Source organism: Papio anubis, chromosome 6, assembly GCF_008728515.1.
Source record: "Papio anubis isolate 15944 chromosome 6, Panubis1.0, whole genome shotgun sequence".
NCBI classification, from domain to species: domain Eukaryota; kingdom Metazoa; phylum Chordata; class Mammalia; order Primates; family Cercopithecidae; genus Papio; species Papio anubis.
The window spans coordinates 57,855,177-57,875,515 of record NC_044981.1 but is presented as its reverse complement, the minus strand read 5'-3'; positions in this window follow the sequence as shown (position 1 = coordinate 57,875,515).

Here is a 20,339-nt window from a genome sequence, read left to right as displayed (position 1 = left end):
GAAGAGTTCTTGAAAGAGACAGAATGAATGTATTATGCCTGCAAAGAAGTAAACAATGTCTAAAAAGAGACAGATTTTATGTTTAAAATAAGATGGACAAGAAGAAGACATCTAAAAGGTTTTAATCCAATTTTCTGAGGACACCTTTATTTGTCAGAGATCAGTTTTGCTTGGGGTGAAGAAAGTTTTCTTCATTTTTTAAAAAAATTTTGGTATGTTCTAGAATTAAGCAGAAGTCAGATTGTATTCTGAATATGTTATTTGAATATGAGATATGCAAATATATTAATTTAATTAAAATGTACTGACTTTAAAATTAAAACAGCTATATTTCATCTAAAGGAAAGGCATTGTAAAAAGGAAATAAAGCATATAAATACATGTGGGCAGATTAAAAATAGTAAAAATAGAGATAAAGGATTTCAGGAGATGAAGGATTTCAGGAGATCTTTTGCTGTAACACTGCCAGGTTTTTTGAAACACTCCTCCTTACCTTAAATGAACATGTTTCTATGCTTTGCCAATCTGTAAAAGTAGTAACATTGCCACAAATAAAAGTAATACAGTGACCTCTAAAAAGAAGCTGAAACTTGTGATGACCAAGTCGATCAAACAAAAAACTTCACCAACAGAAGAATGTGAGGTAGAGATGTAGAATGTAGCATTTGTCCCACTTTTGAAATGTTGAGAAGTACAGTAAATGATATACTACTCCCAAAATAGGAGGTCATTATCCTTAGCAAACTAATGCAAGAACAGAAAACCAAATACCATGTGTTCTCACTTATAAGTGGGAGCTGAATGATGAGAACACATAGACACAGGGTGGGGAACAACACACACTGGGGCCAGTCACAGGGCAGCGGGGTAGAAAGAGGAAGAGGATCAGGAAGAATAGGCAATGGGTCCTGGGCTTAATACCTGGGTGACGGGATGATCTCTGCATCAAACCACCATGGCACATGTTTACCTATATAACAAGCTTGAACATCCTGCACATGTATCCCTGAATTTAAAATTAAGAATCAGTAAGTTTACATCAAAATAAATTCCTTCTATATATGCTCACTGTGAGGTCTACATAAGTAACTATATATAAATCACATCGTTTTGGAATTACCACATAGGAAGTGGCACATATAATTTTATGTTTCCTAGTTGAAAAAAGAATCAGCTCTGCCATTATTTAGCTGTATAATGTTAAGCAGGGGTTCTCATTTGAGGAAATGTGTGCTTTAAACATGACATAAAAACTCAAAATGATGTAGCCTCTCTCCATGACCTCTCACTCCAACAACCTAGTCAAATGCTAATCTTTGATATTCAGCCCCATAATTAGAAAATTCTTCTCTAGCCTAGGGGTCAGTTTCAGTTATTTTGAAATAAAGCTAAAATAGTGGGTGTTCGAGTATCAAGGATATAAGGATATTTTGTATCTACATCTGGAGCCTGCCTAAGGCCAACTTGACCTGTCAAGAATGCCTGTTCTCTTCTCTCTCTCCTTGAACATTCCAGGTGCTGCAGTAGTTTGCTTTGCTCCTTTGCCGCTTTTCAAATCTATTCATCACCTCTGACAATGGGGTGCAATAAGAATACATTGTTTCCTTATTTGATTCCGTGTATGTCCCCACAATTGCAAATTTCTGCATGAAGAGGCACTCAAGCCACCATTCTAAATTACAGGTTGGCACTTGCATAAATTGAATTTGTAAGCAGAAGCCATTTGCTTGTAGGTTTCTTTGCTTTTAGATTTTATGTAATTACAAACACATATTCATGGTTACTTTATTGCCACTACCAGAAGGGCACAGCATGATGGTGCAGCTAACTACAGAAAGTATAAAGTGAATCTCGATAATCAGTGGATCCCAAGGTATGAGAACCTTCTCGTCTGGTCTTTTAAGTCATCAGATCCCAATGGATGTTTAGTGTCAGCAAAGTCAATGCACCTGTTCATGCTACATCTGCCTCTGTGAGGAGACGGCTGAAGGGCATTCTTATTTAGGCAAAATGGTCTAGGCTCTTATTAAAGTTCAGGCACCTGAGCGTGCTACCTCAGTACTCAATTACCTTAAAGCTTTCTAATTTCATCCACACTCCCATCATCGAAATAAAATTGTTTACACATTGGCCACGGAGTTTTACTAATAAGGAGTCTGCTGACCATCTGAAAGGAGCAACAGTACTTGCCTGCTACTTCAAGCCCAGGAAAAGCCGAGATGAGAAAGGTATCACCCAGGATTTTACTCTAGCTACAGAAGAGCCCCATTAAACGCTGGCCTGTGTATGGTTTAAATAGCCATAACAAACCATAACAAGCCACATTCTGATCATGTTCTAGAAAGGAGTCAGCTGGAGTCTTCAATGCTGGGACAAGGAATAGAAGTAAAGTAGGGCAGCTTCTGCACATCAGAAAAGCTTCTGGAAGCTGACAGCAGCTAGGGACTGGGCGTGTTAGGTGAGTTGGGAGTAGGTGATGGAGCATGGAAAATATAAAATATTCAATGCAGGTAAGACCAATTTTACTTTATTCTCTAGATTTATGTTTTATTTTATCTAATAGCTATTTACTTCTGAAAGAAAAAAACACACTAGAAACAATCACAAATTCTACTGTTAGAAGATTAAAACAATGTTCATGTGTATGCAGTAGACTTGTGTAGCTACCAAATGCCCTTGTAGAATAATACTTGATGACAAAACATATCCATGATATATTCTTTCATCAAAAATGCAGGTTAAGAGTCAATATAATACTTTTGTACATATAACATAATTGTGTAAAAATCTTAAAATAATATGTGGGAAATAGCACAGATACTTTTAATTGTGAGATTATATGTTATTTTGTTCTTATTTGGACTCAAAGAACTTTTGGTTTAAAGAAATAAACTCTCTTTTATCGCTGTTTTTGCTTTAACCGGTATATCAATTTTCCTCTAGGAACTCACAATATTGTAGGGGAATCTGACAAATAAACATTATATATATATATATATATGTTATATATTTATTATATATATGTTATATAAAATATATATATTATAATAATAGGGCAAGGGCAATAACAGAATCAAGAAAATGTGCTCTTCCAGAGAAGAGAATAACTGGATAGGGGGGTCAGAAATCGATTCACCTAGGAAGTGACATTCAAATTGAAATAAATACAGATGTGCTTTGAAAAAGTTAATATATTTATATTAACAAAGTATTTAATATACTCCATTCTGAAGAAAGATCCTTCTGGTGGTCCTCTTCTGAATAAGACACAAATAATTAATAAGTAATTAAAATAACCAATCTTATTCAAGTTTAGTGCTGTAATTCATTAGTCAATTTACAGCGTCCATGTTAATATTATATTTAAATGTGAAGATGAATTGTCAGGCAATAATAACATGCTATCTGAAACGAAAAATGTAATATTACTTCAGCAAATTAAAATGGTGATATGTGTCAGGTTTATTCTAGAATACATTAATATAGGTGTAAGGTGACAGAACAAATAGGTCGATAGAGATTTTATTTAATAAAATCAGGATTAAAAAGACCTGAAAACTTCAAATGGCATTCAAAAGGAGCTGTTTAAAGATTGTTTCTTCCTAGTCCTATTATTTATTTATTTTGTATATATATAAATAAATATACGTGTGTATATATATGACATACTGATACTGAAATTACTATTTAAAAGTAACACATGCTTATAATGAAAATGTCAAAAAAATGAGCATAAGATAAATTTTTAAAACCCTGTGATATTTGCTGTCTGCTCCTTGGAGATAACCACTATTGATAGTTTTGTTTTTTTTTTTTTCATAATTCTCAGGAATTTTCTATGGATATGCATGCACAAACACAGAAGTGTGTGCACACACACAGATACACACACACACCGAAACACAGGCACACATGCACAAATTCATCTAACAAAAAAGAATTATATAATACATACTGTTATGCAACAGTTGTTGACAGTTAACAATTGCTTAACAGGAAAGAATTACAGAACACATTCTATAACCATCCTAATTAGATTGACCTGTTATTTTTTTTTTAAGAGCAGCCTTATATGAATGTGCCATGACACACTTCACCTAGTTTTCATGTGGCTTGTGCCTTGCTCCTGTAGTCATACTTCAAATGTCACCTCCTCAAAGTTTGTTCTTGACCATGCTAATATAAGCCACCCAGTTCCATCAGCACTCTTCTTAGTTTTGCTTTCTTTTATAGTATGGGCTACAATCTGAATTTGTATATGAATATGTATATAAATATGTATATTTGTTACTCATTCACATGTATGACCCCACTAGAGTGTAAGCTTTTATCTTGTTCATGGTGGGTTACCAAACCTAGAACTAAGCCTGGCACATAGTGATCAATAATTACTTAGTAAGCAAACAATCAAATGTAATTAGTCACTTTTTGGTAAATACTTTTTCTAGTTACCCCAGGATTACAAGTAATATGGAGTTAAAATTCCTTTAAAATATCTATATTTCAAATATGTATGTAAAAATCCCCAGGACTCAATTGACTGGATTAAAGATTATGTACATTTGAAAATGTTGATAACATTTTATATGTGAACATATAACGTTCACAGCTATATATACTATCAAGAGAAGATAAGAGGGATTATTCCTTGGTACCCTGGTTAAAATGTATGGTCATCAAATGACTTAATTTTTGCCTGTCTGATAACTAAAAAATGATAGCTCATTGATTTTTATATCTTCATTGCATTTATTATGAAGCTACACATCTTTTCATATTTTTATTCAGTTTTTGTGACCTGCATATTTGTATACTTTGACTATTTCTCTTTTGAGTTATTATTCTTTTTCTTAGTAATTTGAAAGAGCTATTTGTCCATTAAAGAAATTCTCCCTTAGTTAGCCATGTGAATTAATTAATTTTTCTAGATTTTCTTTTGCATTTGAAAATGTCTTATAATTCCACACAGGTGATTAAAATTTATGTATGCAAAATTATCAATGCCTTCTATGTTATTATACATTTTCTCTTTTTTGTCTTAAATTATTTCATGAGAGTCAAACTAGGTCCTGAAATTATCGTATAGGAATGATACATGTGAATTATGAACAAGTCTGTAATCATGTCCAGAAATAATAAACATCAGAGTGAAAATGTACAAATTAAAATGAAATAAAATAGGAGTTATAAGACCTTGGAAGAATTATTTCTCCTTATATTTAAAATAACCCCTTTGTTTTTTGAGAGGGGCTTAGAATTAAGGAAATAAAATTTGATAGTATTTAAAATTTAGTTCATATTTTACAAATGAAATTACCTATAATGTTGTTTTAAAAAGTATTACTGTTTCTTTAAAAAAATTATAAGAAAAAGAACTTTAAAACCTGGATTTTTTTTTTTTTTGGAGAATTCATGTGCCTTAGAGATGGTACAGTTATGCACTCAGAACAGTTTTAAGCAAGTAGCTTATTTATATCCCAAGTTAATCCACAAAGGATTTAGAATGGCTTATAAAAACACAACCAACAATATGGTAAAACATAAATAAAATATCAGGACCAGGGAAAATATAAATCAGAAGAAGTGGAACAGACCAAGGGGAAAAGAGAACACAGATAAGCGAACATAAGGTCCAAAGAGGATGCTATAATTGAGACATAAATTTGTGTCTGATATCCCTAGAAGTCAAAGAAACAGAAATGTTAGTTAATGCAGTTCTCATTATCTATGAGGAGTAAACGGTCCAGGTCTTTAGAGAAGCAAAGGTATTCCTAGACTATGTTTTTAAACCTATTTCTTACATAAGTAAGCAATACCTGATTTTTGACTTGCAACTTAAAAATGTAAATGGGAAAAAAGTCATTTGTCACACATGAAGTTGTCTCCCATATTAGTTTAAAAGTTTATTGTTTCCTTTATAGCTATGACATGGCATATTACCTCTCACATTGCCTATTCATCTATCCTTTCTTGTTTTTGTTTATCTCTCCCAGAGGGCTAGGTACTGCCCAGCCTCACAGAGCTCATAGGCTAGTAAGGGACACAGAGACCCCAAGGATAATTCAGGCCTGAGAAGTACTTACGGGGAGGTTGGAGTTCAAACAGAACTGTTAGATTTTGCTTGCTAAATGGGACTGATTGTAACCGAACTTCAAAGAATTAGTAACAATCATACCAGGAGAAAAAATGGGCAAAGGTCATTTTTATGCTGTAAGATTATAAAATGAAGGTAACATTGTTGCACATTGAAAGCATCCACATTCAAATAGTTTGGTTTTGATCCAATAGGTAGAATTAGTATATTCTATACGTTTTCTCATATGCAATAGGCTCGCAATATTTCCAGAAGATAATCTTGGATAAATTGAATTAATAACGCTAAATAGAAAATTGCAGCATATAAAGTTCTATTTTCATAAAAGTGTCTCTATTTTGATTGCTTTTCCACTGTGAGATTTACAAACTGATGGTGAAGAGCTGGATGATCCAGATCTAGAAGACCCCTAAAGAAACCCTCCACCAACTATTGGCCATATCGCCAATTTCATTGTCTTCATTACAATTATGAACTGAAGTTCTCTTGAGTTGTTGATTGTCTCCTACATAATCACACTTAACCAAGGCAGAAATTTACAACAGTTCTCAACCTAGTTCAATAAATATATGTTGACCAAGTAGACGAATTCACAGGTCCAGGACATAAACTTAAGAAGACAATTTTAAAAAGAGAAAGGAGAAAATGTCAGAACTCAGCATAGGAACGGGAGATGCCATGTCCCCTGTCAGGTACTTATCCCTAATATGTTATTATTATGGCTGCCATCTATAACTGCAGTGTAAGAGATTTAAAAGGTGTGCATTCTTTTGCTACCTATTTAGATTCTCTGATTTTGCCTATGACTTATGTCTTAAAAGTCAGAGCAATGAATTCTATTTCTGTGCTGGAGGAAACAATCAATGCTGGAACACTCTTTTCTCTGGCCCCTACAATTTCTGGGAGCAGATAACAAGAAAATGCAGATAAGCATGTGTTAGTTTGTTGAGAACAACCATGTATAAGAGGTAGCATGTTAATCTGGTGTTTGCCAGTAGGGGGAAAAAGAAAAGAAAAACAAAAACCAAACTTTGCACCTAGAAGTCAGTTAAAAGTTGAAGCAATGGTCTCAATCAACTGTTTAGTAATGTGAGGAAGCTTCTATGAAGTCATGATTCATAAGTATTCAAGCAGAAATGAGACATCTGGTATGTGGACAAGGACTTTTCTCCAGTCCGAGAGTCCGGGCTACACCTGAGCTATAGTGTGTTCACAGGTTAGGGGTAAGTGACAAAAAGCAGATTAGCCTATTAATCTATTTGCAAATTAATTGTGGCTTAGGGCCAACCGGGCCTGGTTAATACACAGCAGCTCAGTGCACAAATTAATTAAAAACCATACGTTATTCACAAATTCATTCTTTGTATGTATCCCTTACTAGTATGAAAGATATATGAGTGTCATGATTAAAAACTCACCAACTTAGTACATGCTGGTATCTTTGGCTTCAGAAACCATAGGTAAGGATCTTGCAGCATCTTGCTAGTGATAGTTTTAATGCTTAACATCTCATAAGTCATTCTATGTAGGGAACAGCTCCCGGAGTCCTGGTAATTTTGAACATGTCCACATAGATTGTGTGGGAAAGGCTTGACAGCATTGTAACCCAGTCTTTGCAGATTGCCTTATAATTTCTCTTGAGCACAGAAAAACAAGCCACCTGATGAGGAGTTGTCACAAGACCATGCTACTTCTCCTATCTTGGGGAAACCACCACGAGGCTGTTTCTAGTGCATCTTACTAGTTTCAGTTGAGCAACAGACTTTCTACCTTACCCTCCTTTAGGGTACAACTGCAGACTTTAAACTACTTGACTGTAGGTTACCATTGACTCTCCAGTGTTAGAGCTACTCAGCACCCATGCTGCCTGTCATACAACCTCTGTAATTTGGTGTGTTCATGTGGGACTAAGATGAAGGGAGTTGAGAGCACATTGCTCTTGTTGTTGCTGTGTGTGAAAGTAATAAACTGTCTGAATTCATTTGGTCTTATTTTCTCCTACTGGCTGGATTGATGGAAGTGTGGGAAGGCAATTTAGCAGCTGTAGTCCTTGAGCCCCTGGTAGCCACCATGAAGCAGCCTCATGACTACTTCATTCCTTGATATTTTACACTCAGCACCTAGAATTACGTGGTTCCAGCCCCTTTCCCTTATGCCTGCTTGGACTTGATAACCAGGCTCTGAACTGTACACTTTTTGAATGTTGTGAAAATTAAACTAGATAACTGGATGCTCCAATATGTAATATACACCCCTGATGCACCCCCTTCCCACCTACATATTATAAGATGGCCCTCTGACTTTGTGCTACACCTTAGAGAAAAGGTAGGAAAGCTTGTTGCAAAAAAAAAAAATCTTTCTTTGATATCAGAGTTACTGCCTGGAATAGTGGTACATATATGCATGGAGATAATTTATATTATTTTCCATCAGTCTCTTCTTGAATTTAATAAATTTGACTGCTATTGGGTTTTGTGTACATATAAATCATTGATAATTTAGTTTCTCTTACTTTGGTATCATAATGAAATGCACTATAATTTCAAAGATCTGCCTCTTCAAACAGCATACTAGTTCTTATATATCTGTATAATTATTACAACGTGGGAGATTTACAAATTTACCACAGAGCTTAAATTATATAAAAGTATATCATATTTGTAAATACTAGAGCTTTAAAATTCTGTATTTTGATAATGTTCAAAGACTAACAATCTTCCTTAATAAATATTTCATTGTTCTTTTTAATTCACTGAGTGTGAAAAAAGTATATAAGGTGGCCATTTTGCAATCACTACATTTGTAGTTCACAGCAAAAGAAAGAAAAGGGCAGCAAATGATGCCAGACCGGCTGTCCTGGCAGCACCTTGACAGGTGTGAAAAAGGAATATAACAGGCACCTAAGATTGTTTATAGCTAAACCAAAATCACCATAGCAACCATTCTTCAAGAATATTATCAGGTGTTTTGTTAGAAAATATCTATGTCTCTTTATGATTAAAATAGTTATATGTGAATATGTAAATACAATAGAGATCGTAATTATATCATTATGCAAAATGGTTAAATAAATTACATTCATGAGCTATGATATTTAATCATTTTATAGTGTGTATATAAAATATGTAATTATATAACAATATTTTATACATGATAAAGCAGTATGTACTAAATACAGTATGATTCAAATATATATTTTATCTATAGATATGAGTGCATAAGTATACAGTAAAGGCTATAGAAAACTTTCTAGCTATTGCTAGCTCTTAATTGTACTATCTTGGGAAGAGAATACTAAGAAGTGAGTGATTTTTTTCCATTTTTGTTTGGTTTTCTTTTCCAACTTTCTGCCAACACACATATATTATGCAAATTGGTCACAATTTTTTTTAAATATATGTAGAGATAATTATTTTCTCTTCTCTCCTCCCTTTCCTCTTCTTCCTTCTTTTCCTTTTTTTTCTTCTTCTTCCTTTTTTTATTTTTTTGGTATAGCATTTTATGAATTTTAACACATTCATAGAATCTGGTAACCACCTTCATCAAAAGAATACAGACCAACTCCAACGTCCCCTGAAATTCCCTCATTTTAACCCTTGTAGTCACATCCACTTCCTCCCTCTAATTTCCGGTAGCTGCAAATCTGTCTCCGTCCCTGTAGTTTTGCCATAGGTATTCTGGAAACGTATTTTTATCTTAAATGTTTTCCAATTGTTTTATATTAGATGTTTTCTTATTTTTTTTTATCTTAAACGTTCTTTTATTGTTTCAAATTAAGAAATTAAGTTTCTGAATAATTGTCTACCAAATGATTGTTTGCTAAGAAGTGATTCCTAGATTCAGAATTATTTATTCAATGATCATGCCCTTTAATTATTTCCTACATATTTCAAATTGCTTTTCAGGGATATTGCACCAACTTTGCCACTACAGTTAGTATATAAGGTTGTTCATCTAAGAAAATACTTTGCTATCATGGATTGAAAATATGATAGGTGAAAAATGACATTTGACTTACTTGATTTTTTTCATTACCAAGTTGTTGGATATTTTCTAAACACACTGTTAGTCACATGCATTTGTTTTTCTGTGAACATCCATAACCTTTGCTCATATTTTTGGGGATAGTAGTGATACTTTAAATTATTACTTTGCAGAAATTTTTAGAAAGTAAGCATATCAACTCTTTCCCTGTTTTATTTGTGGAAAAATGCTTACCAGTTTATTTCTCTTTCTATTTTTAGAGTTTTGTTTTTAATATATTGAACCATTATATTTATGTTTAAGGGAAATATCCCCTACCTCAAAGTTAGTTGAATTCCATAATTTCTATGGGAGAGTAAAAGGTAGGTTGTTGAATTTCTTTCCCTTTGCTTTAGCTTTTATCTGCTTGGTTGTTTGTAGATCTGTATTTGACAGTAGGTTGAAGTGTCTGCTTATTCCTCTCTAATTCATTCTCTACGTTATTTTAATTTCTAGAACTGACAAGGAATACCATTCAGCAGCCTCTAATAGCCACGGTTAATTGCTTCACTTTCTCACCTCTATCTTTTCCTTGAAAAAATATTTTGTTTGTTTTGTTTTTTTGTTTGTTTTGTTTTATAAACAGGCAGTGTGTTCTGGCCTAAATTATGGATAATGACTGGCTTAAGACATTCATGACATACTAGTAGCAGCATAGCTGAGTGACCCAGTCAAGGTTGCCAGATCAAGTGTATGTCCAGTTAAAACTGAATCTAAGGTAAATAATGAACAATTTCAATGTCCCAAATATTGTACTGGACATACAGTACAAAATTATTCATAGTTTACCTAAAATTCAAATTTGATTGATATCCTTACATTTTTATTTGCAAAACCTGATGTGATCCTAGCCCTAGTTCTGGGCCAATGATATCTGGTAGAAAGTCTATTGCAAGGATTTCCAGGAAGGCTTATGCTTTCCTAAGAAAAAGATCAGATAGAAATAGTCCTACCTTTTGCCCATTCCTATTGAATGTAGATGCAATGCATGAAGGTTCAACAGCCATCTCATCATGGATGTTACCACCACAAGCATTAGAATCCAAACTACAAAATGAGTGGGTAGATTGCAAGCTACCTGAAGTCAGGTCTCTGACATCAGTGGCACTACAGCCTAATGCTTGAATTTTTTCTTTTACAAAGCAAAAAACCTCCTATTAAGTCAAACTACCGAAAGTTGAGTTTTCTTATATTTTAAACTAATGTAGCTATTAGCAGTCCTAATAGCTACATTATGCTTGGAGACTCTTTCTATACCAAGGCTGCTTTACTTGTAATGATAATAAATACATTCCTCATACATTCTTTCTTTCTTTCAGCAATTACATTTTAAGCACTGACTTTATGCTCAGGAAGCACTGATTTGCTTACTATACAACTCAACTACCTATCTGCCAATTATTTTCCAAGATGGGGCAAAGTTTAGAAAGTTGTTGGATTTACTAACATACTTTAAGTTCTTCAAAAATATTATGACATATAGCAGAGAGATGAATGCAGTATTTTCTGGGCTTGGGTCAAGGATCAGAGAATAGGTAATTCATAATGCATCTTGCTATCTTCATTCAGAGAGTTAGGATAGTTTGTTGACATAAAATAATGCATATGTGGTCTTTGGTAATTTCTCAATCCAGTATCTTTGCTATTAAAAACAATGAAAATTCTTCCTAGGTTCTGAGAATAGGCCATCAGTCATGATTTTTGGTATTGTGATTTTTTTATTACTCACCATTTTTCATGTCATCTCTCAATTTTCATAGCAACTCACAATAAACTGTCTCAGGAGCTACTAAGTAATACTATTTAAAACCTGAAATTCTTATTATTGGAACACTTGATGCAGTTGTCTTCTAGTCATTAATTGTTTGCTAATAAATTATGCATCTGTGTTTTAGTGAATGGAAACTCTTTCTAGAAATTGGGACATTTTTCTAGTGTTGCAGGCTTTGTACCCTATTGTGTATTGAGGGAAGAAGAGTAGAAATTTATAAATCTAGCATAACCAGTTAACTTTCATTCTAACCAGTAATTTTCTTTAAAAAAATTATACTTTGGTTAATAGCTTAAAACACTGTAATTAAATTTTAGATTTTTCTTAAAAGTATATGGTGTCTTAGTCCTTTCAGCTGCTGTAACAAAATACCACAGATTGGGTAGTTTATAAACAATAGAAATTTACTTTTCACCCTTCTAGAGACTAGGAAATCCAAAATCAATGCACCAGCAGATTTGGTGCCTGCTGAAGACTGGTCTCCTGGTTCATGAATAATGCCTTCTCTGTGTGTCCTCATATGGTAGAAGGGGTGAGGGATCACTTAGACCTCTTTTATAAAAGCACTAATATCATTCATAAGAACTCAACCACCATGACTTAATAACTTCCCAAAGGTCCCTTCTCTTAACATTATCACCTTGGGGGTGAGGATGTCAACATGTAAATTTTAGGAGGAGCATCAATATTTAGACAATAGCAATTAGAGTGCCAACCACTCTAAAGACAGTCAATAAAATCTCCAGTAACTGAAAATATTAGTGGCATAGCACTAATATTTCTGATGTTTCTATCATGTTGGTTACCCAAAGAATTGGTTTCTGAAGAAACCAAATAATTGTGTCATGTTCTTGGCAATGGCAAAACTGCATTAGGCTTTCAATGGCTACTTATTACAAAGTACACTTTTTGAAATGAGGTGACTCAGACTTTATTTGTTATAGTACTATGTATGGCATAAAAGCATAACCTAGGTTTAATAGGCTGATTAATAGCCCACCAAGATATCCAGGTCTGAATTCCCGAGACCTATGAATATTACCTTATATAGCAACAGAGATTTGGCAGATATAGTTAAAACAAAGATCTTAAGATAGAGATATTAGTTTGGAATATCCAGGTGGACGTGATGTAATCACAGAGACTCTTATAAGAGAAAAGCATGGAATCAAAGGGACAGAAGGTGATTTGAAGGAAAAAACAGAAGGAGATTTGAGACACTACACTGCTGGCTTTGAAGAGGAAGGAAGGTGCCATAGTCCAAGGAATGCAAGGAATCCAGCTCTAAAAGCTGAAAAAGGCATAAAGGCTTATTCTTCTCTGTGGCCTCCAGATGGAGGGAGTGTGACCATGCTGACACCAGAGTCTTGTTTTGGTAAAACCCATTTCAGGCTTCCATACTTCCATAACTGTTAGACAATAAAATTGTGTTGCTTTAAGCCATTAAGTTTGTAGTAATTTGTTATAGCAGCAATAGGAAACTATTATATTAGGTGAAAATTATTTCTATTGTATTAGAATGTTTCAGGAAAGAAAAAGAGTCCTGAGGGACAGAAAGTCTGTGTAACAAAAATGAATTACTAGGGTGAATATAGAAAACACGTACCAATGGGAATTAGGTCTAGATGTTAATTTAACAAACACTGTAGAACTTGAAGAAATAAAAAGGAATGGTGGTGAGAAAAATATGACATTATGCATAAAACTATCTGGTATAATGCTAGTCACATAAAGGCTTTTTAATCATCTTCTTTTCCCCCAATAAACATCCCATCACCATTTTTTAGTACCACCTCTTCATCTCTCAGTGTGCCTACGTATCCACTACAATATGGGTATTCAGGAAATGTTAGTCTCTTTGACTCTAGTTATAGATTCTGAATTTATTCTCCTGTTTTAAGTAGCATCTCTTAGTCTGAATTTGAAACAAATTGCTTAGGTAACCTTGGATATGCTTTACACAAATCAATTGACATCCTGCTTATCACTGGTATTAATAGTTTGCACTAGCAGTTATTTCCAAGAGAAGTAGCATCATGGAAATTGGTGGTATCAGTTTGTCAGAGATTTTCAGGTTGTTTGCTTTTTCATTGGATTTAAGTTCAGTATAAAGTGGGGAATGGTACCTGCCTGTAATCTTTGCAACAACATATTCTAAAAGTTATGTTATGTGTTTTCCAAAATGTTGTTATAAATAACTCTCAAATTATAACTTTCTATCAGATAATTCAAGATCAAATGGGTGATGACAAATTTTTACAGTAAAAGTATACCATGCCAACATCAGAGAAATGAAAGTGTCTTAAATACAAACACATTTAGCATTGACCATTCTGTGATTTTTCTGTAGTTCTCTGGGTATTGTATTTTATAATGTAATTCTAGGATGGTTTTATGATATTAAAATTTTTAATTTTTTCTGCAGAAGAATAATTTGGTTATTTCTTTTTAAATATATTTACCCTTGCTTTTTATGAATATGTGAAAAAGAATGGCATTCTTTCATTGTTTTTGTCATTTATTTTTGTTAAAACTCTAATTTTTTTTTTTTGTTTTTGGTCATAAATAAGATTGAATATCTTTATGTCCCTGAAGAAAATGGGAACATCAGATATTTTTCAGTTGTTTCTATTACTAACAACTCATATCTCTGAAGAAAGCAATATTCATTTTGTTATGATAGTCTTATGAAGCTACTTCAAGTGACAGCTTGTGAAAGCAAAATGGTATCAAAAATGTGGTTGGATGGGAGGTTTCAGATTATTAGGAATGTTTCTAACAGGGAGATAATTTGCTGATGGGATCAGAATGTCCACTGAGTCCACACAATTGTAAATTGATAAAACAATGGAACTATCTTGAATTTTTATTGCTTTATCTTAGATTGTATTTCACATTTAACTTTGAAAAGAATATTGAAGAGAAGATCAAAGTATTGCAACACAGAATTTTTAAGATAAACAAATATTAATTCTTTCTAGCATCTCAGACTTGAAGAAGAGAAACTCTTACCAATGAGACATATCTTTCATTCCTTTCTGCAAATCTTTCTCAACTCTATTAGTTTCTCAAGCACTCCACAAAAATAGGCAAATTATTCTGTCTAATTCAGAGGACAAACAAATTACAATAGACAGGAGTTGTCTCCATTTTCCAGTTCCCTAATGTATTTCGCAGGAGTTACTATCATCTGCTCAATACTCCTTTCAGCCCATTCCTTACTAACTAACCCCTCCTACCCCGAACACATGGTCAGGCCACCACTACTGCTTTCAGACTCTGGCCATCCCCTAGACACGATGCTTATGTGAGGTGCAGAGTTTGGCCAGTAGGTCAGTCTTTCCTAGGAATTTCCACAGTATATTTGGTGGAAGAGATATCTATTTTTTGTTGTTGCAAAAATGTTTGCGATTATTTTTGTCTCTGACCATTATCCCTGCTTCATAGAGAAACTAAAGCTAGAGCATGGAATGAAACTACAGGAAGGAACAAACAGAAGAGAACAGGAAAATCCTAACTGCATTCGAGTCCCTGGTTTAAGTTCCTCTTAATTGAATGTCTTAGGCCATATTTGAATAATTATGATGAACAATTTCCATATCTGCTTTAAAGTGATGAACAAGATAGACAGGAAAACAGAGATCAGAGCAGGATTCATGAATGAATCCATTTTTTTTTCATGGATTTCATTGGGAAAAGAGTGAATGTGTTTTGCTTTGAATGCATGACAAATATTAACCAGGATCGTGTTTATAATCTATATTGGAAAATATAGATGTGTGTGTGTGTGTGTGTGTTGTTTCCCTGGGGTAAATGTAGGGTATCAATTGTCGATATCTATGGGATACACTTCTCTTTTTCCTTTGGGAGCTTACCCCTTCAGTCTAAGCTCAGGGGAAGTTTTTGGAGACGACTTGCATCAATCATATTTCCTCACACTCTTGGGTGCAGTGACTAGCCTAGTGTTGTGATCTGAGCAAAGCCAGAATACTTGCCTAGGGGTTGGGAGCTAACAGGAATAAGGACACTTTTTCTTTTGAAAAACTATAATGTATAAATGCAGAGATTCTGGGGACCATTTTCCCCACCATATGAAGAAACTGAAATACAAGATAGAAAAAGTCCTGATACTTGTGCAAGGCTCTTCTTGCTAACCTTGAGGCCAGCTTTTTCACTTGCCTGTGCTTTGAATCCAAGAGATGATGATACATTCTCCATTAAGCCTTATCTCATTGAAATTGAATTTCTATCACTGTTATTCAAGATTTCTGAAAAATAAAACTACCAACACATGTGTCTTTCTATCTCTATCCACTCATATTTACATTGTTTTAAGTATACTCAAATTAATTGCTTCACATTTCTAACATCTGAGACTTGGAGCATATCACTCCTTTCATCTAGAATTCACTGTTTAAAAATATCTTCCATTTGCATTATGGAAAGTATCGAAACATCTTAAGACACAATATTAGTATCAAAATAGTAAGTTTAAAATGAAGTTTTATTTCTGATTCTTCTAGTTCCAAACTAATTTCTCCATGTTCTCATAGCTGCCCATTTATTTCAAACTAGGACATGCAGACTGTATACTTCCTTCCTCATCTTAATTTCTCATACCACCCCCAGAAACCATATCTTTTTCACTTTTATTCAATTCCCTCTCAAAAATGATTCTCAACATTTTTTTTTTTTTTTTAAATTTTAAGGTATGAGGAAACTGATTCTCGGATATAGTGTTGTTAGTAACAGTGGTGTTCTTAGATTAAAAGTGATCCAGTGGGGTGGGAGATGATAGAGAGAGGTACAGGTAGAAAGTTACAAATTGATAAGAGGAATTAATCTGGGTATTCCTTTGCACAGCAGGATGACTGGTTAACAGTAAGGATTTGTGTATTACAAAATAGGTAGAAAAGAGGTTTTTGAATGTTCTCACCTCAAGAAAATGATAAATGCATGAGGTGATAGACTGACTACCCTGATTTGAACTTTATATAATGTATGTGTATATTGAAACATCACATTGTATGCCATAGCACATACAATTTTATCAATGTTAAATTTTTTTAATGTAAAAAAAAAATCCAGCATATATGCATAGGCTGTTAAGATTTATGAGTAGAAATTTATATATTAACCAAAAAATGGAGGTGATTTTATGGGCCTTTTTTATTATTATACTTTAAGTTCTGGGATACATGTGCAGAATGTGCATGTTTGTTACATAGGTATACATGTGCCATGGTGGTTTGCTGCACCCATCAACCCGTCATCTATATTAGGTATTTCTCCTAATGCTATCCCTCCCATTTCCCTCCACCCCGCAACAGGCCCCAGTGTGTGATGTTCCCCTCCCTGTGCCCATATTTTCTCATTGTTCAACTCCCACTTATGAGGGGGAACAGGTGGTGTTTGGTTTTCTGTTACCGTGTTAGTTTTCTGAGAATGATGGTATCCAGCTTCATCCATGTCCCTGCAAAGGACATGATCTCATTATTTTTTATGGCTGCATAGTATTTCATGGTGTTTATGTGCCACATTTTCTTTATCCAGTCTGTCACTGATGGACATTTGGGTTGGTTCCAAGTCTTTGCTATTGTGAATAGTGCTGCAATGAACATACGTGTGCATGTGTCTTTATAGCAGAATGATTTATAATCCTTTGGGTATATACCCAGTAATGGGATTGCCAGGTCAAATGGTATTTATAGTTCTAGGTTCTTGAGGAATCATCACAGTATCTTCCACAATGGTTGAACTAATTTACACTTTCACCAACAGTGTAAAATCAGTTCCTATTTCTCGATATCCTCTCCAGCATCTGTAGTTTCCTGACTTTTTAATGATCGCCATTCTAACTGCCATGAGATGGTATCTCTTTGTGGTTTTGATGTGAATTTTTCTAATGACCATTGATGATGAGCTTTCTTTCATATGTTTGTTGGCCACATAAGTGTCTTCTTTTGAGAAGTGTCTGTTCATATCCTTCACCCACTTTTTGATGAAAGTTTTTTTTTTTTTTTTTTTTTTTTAGTACATTTATTTAAGTTCCTTGTAGATTCTGGATTAGCCCTTTGTCAGATGGATAGATTGCAAAAATTTTCTCCCATTCTGTAAGCTGTCTGTTCACTCTTATGATAGTTTCTTTTGCTGTGAAGAAGCACTTTAGTTTAATTAGATCTCATTTATCAATTTTGGCTTTTGTTGCCATTGCTTTTTGTGTTTTAGTCATGAAGCCTTTGTCCATGCCTATATCCTAAATGGTATTGCCTTGGTTTTCTTCTAGGGTTTTTATGGTTTTAGGTCTTACATTTAAATATTTAATCCATCTTGAAATAATTTTTCAAGATGTAAGGTGTAAGGAAGGGGTCCAGTTTCAATTTTCTGCATATGGCTAACCAGTTTTCCCAATACCATTTATGAAATAGGGAATCCTTTCTCCATTTCTTGTTTTTATCAGGTTTGTCAAAGATCAGATGGTTGTAGATGTGTGGTGCTATTTCTGAGACTTCTGTTCTGTTCCATTGGTCTATATATCTGTTTTGGTACCAGTACCATCCTGTTTTGGTTTTTGTAGCCCTATAGTATAGTTTGAAGTCAGGTAGCATGATGCCTCTAGCTTTGTTCTTTTTGCTTAGGATTATCTTGGCTATGTGGGCTCTTTCTTGGTTCCATATGAAATGTAACGTAGTTTTTTTCTAATGCTTTGAAGCAAGTCAATGGTAGTTGATGGGAATGGCATGAATGTATAAATTACTTTGGGTAGTATGGCCATTTTCATGATATTGATTCTTTCTATTCATGGGCATGGAATGTTTTCCATTTGTTTGTGTCATCTCTTATTTCTTTGAGCAGTGGTTTGTAGTTCTCCTTGAAGAGGTCCTTCACATCCCTTTTAAGTTGTATTCCCAGGTATATTATTCTCTTTGTAGCAATTGTGAATGGGAGTTTTCTCATGATTTGGCTCTCTGTTTGTCTATTATTGATGTATAGGAATGCTTGTGATTTTTGCACATTGATTTTGTATCCTGAGATTTTGCTGAAGTTACTCATCAGTTTAAGGAGTTTTTGGGCTGAGATGATCGGGTTTTCTAAATATACAATTATATCATCTGCAAACAGAGATAATTTGACTTTCTTTCTTTCTATTTGAATACCCTTTATTTCTTTCTCTTGCCTGATGGCCCTGGACAGAACTTCCAATAGTATGTTGAATAGGAGTAGTGAGAAAGGACATCCTTGTCTTGTGCCAGTTTTCAAATAAAATGCTTCCAGCTTTGCTCATTCAGTATGATATTGGCTATGGGTTTGTCACAAATAGCTCTTATATTTTGTGATATGGTCCTTCAATACCTAGTTTATAGAGTGTTTTTAGCATGAAAGTGTGTTGAACTTTATTGAAGGCCTTTTCTACATCTATTGAGCTAATCATGTGGTGTTTGTCATTGGTTCTTTTCATGTGATGGATTACATTTATTTATTTGCATATGTTGAACCAGCCTTGCATCCCAGGTATGAAGCTGACTTGATCATGGTGGATAAGCTTTTTAATGTGCTGCTTAATTTGGTTTGCCAGTATTTTACTGAGGATTTTTGCATCAGTGTTCATTGGGGATATTGGCCTGAAATTTTCTTCTTTTGTTGTGTCTCTGGCAGGTTTTGGCATCAGGATGATGCTGGCCTCATAAAATGAATTAGGAGAAATCCCTCTTTTTCTATTGTGTGGAATAGTTTCAGAAGAAATGGTACCATCTCCTTTTTGTATGTCTGGTAAAATTTGGCTGTGAATCCGTCTGGTCTTGGGTTTTATTTTTGGATGGCAGGCTATTAATTACTGCCTCAATTTCAGAACTTGTCATCTGTCTGTTCAGGGATTCGATTTCTTCCTGGTTTAGTCTTGGAAAGGCGTATGTGTCCAGGAATTTTCAATTTCTTCTAGATTTTCTAGTTTATTTGTGTAGAGATGTTTGTTGTATTCTCTGATTTCTGTGGGATCCATGGTGATCTCCCTTTATCATTTTTAATTGTGTATTTGATTCTTCTCTATTTTCTTCTTTATTAGTCTGGCTAGTGGTCTATCTATTTTGTTAATCTTTTCAAAGAAACCAACTCCTGGATTCATTGATTTTTTTGAAGCGTTTTTCGTGTTTCTATCTCCTTCAGTTCTGCTCTGATCTTAGAATTTGTTTGCCCTTGCTTCTCCAGTTATTTTAATTGTAATGTTAGGGTGTCCATTTTAGATCTTTCTCACTTTGTCCTGTAGGCATTTACTGCTACAAATTTCCCTCTAAACACTGCTTTAGCTGTGTCCCAGAGATTCTGGTATGTTGTGTCTTTGTTCTCGTCAGTTTCAAAGAACTTACTTATTTCTGCCTTAATTTCATTATTTACCCAGTAGTCATTCAGGAGAAGGTTGTTCAGATTCCATGGAGGTGTAAGGTTTTGAGTGAG